The sequence below is a fragment of the Podarcis vaucheri genome, assembly GCF_965113315.1.
Source record: "Podarcis vaucheri genome assembly, chromosome: 11".
Taxonomy (NCBI): Eukaryota; Metazoa; Chordata; class Lepidosauria; order Squamata; family Lacertidae; genus Podarcis; species Podarcis vaucheri.
The window spans coordinates 21,979,376-21,984,394 of record NC_138749.1 but is presented as its reverse complement, the minus strand read 5'-3'; the positions used below and the strand labels follow the sequence as shown (position 1 = coordinate 21,984,394).

Sequence of the window (5,019 nt, the reverse complement as noted above, 5' to 3'; positions counted from 1 at the left end):
TGAGTTTGGAGTAGCCCAATGCAAAAATCCTGAGGATCCATGTGGATCCATGCTTTGTAACCACGGAGGAGGGAAGGAAGGGGAACCATGGATCCTCTGCTCACGACTGCAGCAGATCCCCACCACCACCCGCAGGCATTCGCTCCATAACACGCACAGACATTTCCCCTTACTTTCTAGGAGGAAAAAAGTGAGTGTTATGGTGCAAAAAATACGGTAAGTCCCAGGCAAATTCCATCCCCGGAATGTCCCCGGATTTCATCTGATGTCCCCGGGAAATGCAGCAGCAGTAGTTTCAGCAGCCCGGAGCAGTTGGCTCTGGCTGGCTTCAGGAGCTGCTCGCAAGTCCCCATATGATGGTGGTGCAGGGGCTCTAAGATGCAGCTTCCGGGCTGCCTCCACCTTCCCTGACCCCAGCAACTAAGCTGTGAAGGGAGGCTACATGCTGCCTATTGGAGCAGCCTGCCAAGTCCTACTTGCATGCAAGCAGGAATGGGGCGGGGATCTCTCAGCTGTGAAGGGAGGCTTCATGCTGCCTATCAGAGCTTGTGTGCAAGCAGGAGGGGGCAGGGATCTCTCAGTTAGGCAACGGGAAGCCTCCCAGCTGAGGGATCCCCACCCTCTCCTGCTTGCACGCAAGTAAGAGTTGGGATGGGGCTGCTCCGAAAGGCAGTGCGAAGCCTCCCTTCCCAGCTGAGGGATTCCTGCCCCTCTTGCTTGCACGCAAATAGGAATGGGATTGGGGCTGCTCTGATGGGAAGGGAGGCATCGCGCTGCCTGAGCCTCACTGCCGCCACCACTCTCGGCCCTCCTTCTCTGCCTTCCATGCCTGACCTACTGCGCACCGCTTCCCCACCACCACCACTGAAGAACCAACAACTCAGGGGCTGCCCAGGCTCATGGAGAAAGGAGTATTTAATTAACATGTAGTATTTAATTAATTAATTAACGTGTCCCTGGATTCATTGCAAAAAATCTGGTAACCTTATATAAGCTCTCCCCCCCCCCCAGGCAAGAAATCTTTTGAGAAATTGCAGGACAGGTTTCAGCATTTCACTAGCCATCCCTGAACTGATATGGGATCTAATACACATAAAAAATATAAACAGGGATTGCAGGCTTTTAGTTGTTTACTCTTTGGCTTTAGTCAACCTTGGCATTATGCAAAATGCACCTTTGTGAACAATGAATATAAAAAAGGTATGTTGATAGAGAGTGAATGGCTCAAGGTCAACCAGCGTCCTTCATAGCTGAGTAGGTATTTGAACCTCAGTTTATCCAGTCTGACAACGCATTGGCTGTTAAACTATGAGAAGCACTTGATCTGCAATGTGTGTTTCACAAGCCATGTCTTAATGTACTGAAATCACATCTAGTAATGAACATGCATGCGTGAATTGACCTTAGGAAACGTAAAGCACCACACATTTTCAAAATGAATTTTCCACATTCCAAAGCATTATGCCGTCACTGCTACATACTTTCAGCTTTAGCTCTTGATAGCTTCAAACTGCATGTCTTACGAAAAATGTGCAGTTTTGAAAGACATGTTTAATGCAAGCCAATACTGATCAAGTTAAGGACATGAAATCCATTTAAGAGGGGGTCAGGAAATCCAGGTCAATATCTTTAATAAAATGAAAATCTACAAACTGAAAAATATTTCATAAATGTTAATTACAGTTCTTTGTAACGCCAGCCCCATTCATTCTGTTACAGCTAAAAATGAGATAGAAGAGCAGCAACAATTAGAAGATACAGAATGGAAAGAAGTTTAAAATAAGACAGGCGGGAGAAGCCTGTGAATGTGGGATTCAGCGGGCACCTTTTTCGCCTCCCCTACTCGCGGGGAAACCCGGTTTCGGGGATCTGGAGCGACGTGGCTGAGCGGCGCGGTGCTTTGAATCGTCTGCTTCTTCCACGGAGCGAAGGCGCATAGCTGTTGCCGGAGAGCACTGACTTTTTCCTGTGGACAATTTGACTCTAAAGTAATTACCCGTGAGTAGAGCTGAAGTGGGAGAATTGGATTTTTAAACGTTTAATTTGGCATCGAAACGGGGAGGTTCAATACAGGAAGTCCGCCTCCCCTTTTGTAAATAAACTAAAGCAATGAGCCTGCAAGCTGAAGTCTTGGAAAGTCTTTTGTAAAAAGACTAAATCTCCATTGGCAAAGAACTACCCCCCCCTTTGGAGACAGGAGAAGGGGGGGGGAGTGGTGGACTGAATATGCCTGTAGGAGAGAGTCAAGAGAGTTAAAATACTGCCACTCAGACCCTGGAAACGGGCTGCTAGCAGGATCGATGTTTTTTGGAATGTTCATTGACAGCGTTTAGAACGTTCATTGACAGGTAGCTAAACAAGAGAATACATTGTTTCTACTGTCTCCGGCTGTTTTTTTTTTTTAAAGGAGTAAAAGTAACTGAAAACTGAAACTAACTTTGGATTATTGGAACATTGTTTAAAAGAGGACAGTACTGACTAATACAAATAGAAACTGTTTTCCCCTAGTGGAAGCTTTTGAAATTGGTTGCTCTACAGGAGCTGGGCTAGGGGAATTTCCAGCTGCAAGATAAAAAATTGTGAGACTCTAGGATTGACCTTGAATCTCTTAAGTGTTATGGCAAATGGAAAGGAAAAAACAGACAGAATGTCGACAGAAGAGGCCTTAGCGGTCGTATTAGTGAAAATAAACGATTCGCTGGAACAGCTTCACAAGAAAACAGACGTGATAAATGTGAAAGTGGATGCTGCAAATATTAAAATAGACTTAATTGTAGAAAGTTTAAATAATCTGGGACAAAAGGTGAATACCAATACAGAAACCATCCAGAAATTGATACAGGAATCTACTCTGATACGGCAAACTGCGGATGAAGTCAAGGAGAAAACCCTTGCTGCTGAATGTAAAGCAATACAACAGAAGAGAGAGAGAGTCCCATCCATACAAGGACAACTTGATGAACATAAGCTGACATTTGTTATGATTGAACTTAAAGAGAAACAGATGAATTTGAGGATCAGAGCCCTACCTGAGGAAAAGGAAAGCTTGACAGAGTTTCAGGAGGAGACAGGACTAACATCGGTTGAGAAAGAGAGGTATTTGGGGGTTAGTATGACTGCCAGAAATGTGAATTTATTCAAGGATAGCTGTGAAGGACATTGGATTGAAGAGAAGGGGGATTTGGAAATATGGACAAATCTGAAGTTGTTATTGTTGGGCCGAGTTGCTGTGGTGGGGATGAGGGTTGCTGTGTTGTCGGGGATGTTGCTTTTGTTTCAAACATTGCAAGCTTTGGATGGGATGGATTGTTTCAGGAGGTGGCAGAGGGACGTCTCTAGATTTGTTTGGCAGGGCAGGAAGCCTCGAGTAAAATTTAAGATATTGACGGATGCCAAAGAAGGAGGTGGACTTGCCCTGCCAGACCCCTAAACTTTGTTGTGAACCATCTGCTTTTTGCTGGCTGAGAGAATGGCTGCTTCTTGAAAGCACTGAAGTGTTGGATAATGGCAGATGAAGTTGATAGACTATATGGAATTGGTGGAAATGACTGGCAAGATCCGAGACCAGGAAGAAGAGTCGGGGGAAGAAGACTGGAAAAAGTTTAAAGACTATTTATAGAAATATTGTAAAATTAATGAATGTTAGAAGAATGTTGGAATGAAGTTATATGGCTTTAGTAGAAATGTTATAAGGTATTAAGTATAAATAGATTAATAGAAAATTAAAGGAAAAAATAAGGCAAGAATGTGTTAAGATAATTATAGGATAGAAAACAGAGGAAGATAGAAAGGAATTGCTGAAACAATTAATAGAAGTGGAATACAAAAAGGGAGGTGTGAGGTCGTTGGAAATAAGCGAAGGAAAGATAAGATATTGAAAATGTTTGAGGTGTTTTAAAATTGTTTTTGTTTTGTTTTGTATGTAGTGTTTTTGTATTGTATTTATATTGTTCTTTTTTTCTTTTTTGTTTGTAGTGTTGTGTTGAAACTGTTGGAAAAGTAATAAATATCTTTTTTTTTTAAAAAAGAAGAAGTTTAAAATAAGACAATGAAGCTGAGCATAGGAGGGATTTGCTTTGATTAAGAAGGGCTGGCATGTGGCTAATTAGAAACATGTAAGTGTTCTAGACTCCTATGTGTGGCTGTCATCTAAAATGGGCAGGCATATATAAACTAGGAAAGGATTTTAACTGTGATGAAATATACTGGAATATCTAAATGTTTATAAAGTTATGGCTATAGCATCCATAATATGGTGCCTCTTGGGAACAATAGTGATTTTCCTAATTACAGTACATGTCTATTTAAAAAACCACAAGGAATTTGAGAAAAAGTGAAGGTAAACACATATGACTGGCTGTTGCCTTTTATGCTGGAAGTAGTCTGTACCTATTGGTTGAGTTGCTATGATGTCACAGGAACAAAAGTGTGGGAGTTGGAAAATAACTCTGACCCATGTGTGGGGTATTAACCAAAGAACTGGCTGGACATCTAGTTTCAAATCACAGGACATTGCACTCTCTCTAGTGGAAAAGGGCCCTCAGCAAATAAATAAATAAATAAATCATTTTGCATATCTTGTTTAGTCTACCTAAAAATACTTGCCCACCTACACCTCTAGCAATGAACAGACCACACATTATTAAGTAAGTTTAAAGTGATATACTTACTAAATCCAAAGGTCTGGTTCATGCGTTATTCCATGCAGCAGCAAGGAGAACACAGACAGATTACTCTTGGGTGCAAAATACAGCATATAGCTTCAAACATGCAATCTAAACTTGAAGCAAATTCAGACACATCTGTCTTGGTCGATTACATGGCGAAAAGAGAATGACAGAAAGGGAGAGAAGAGAATCAGCTTCACTTCTCCCTCCTGGACAGGAGGGGGCATGGTCTAGGAACAGAGCTCTGTGGTCTTAACCCCTTAATCATCTAGCCTTTCTGCAAAACAAAATACCAAACAAAATGTATTACTTTTCCATGTAATTGTTTCCATTTTTTCACCTTGCCACTCTA

At 42.1% G+C, this 5,019-nt stretch overlaps 1 long non-coding RNA gene across 1 annotated transcript; it reads left to right on the top strand.

Annotated features, from left to right (window-relative positions):
- Positions 1 to 928: 928 nt before the first annotated feature.
- Positions 929 to 4,556, top strand: LOC309514561. Its single transcript, XR_014212060.1, has 2 exons — positions 929 to 1,772; positions 4,035 to 4,556. It is a non-coding gene; the product is annotated as an uncharacterized lncRNA (long non-coding RNA).
- The last annotated feature ends 463 nt before the right edge of the window (positions 4,557 to 5,019 follow it).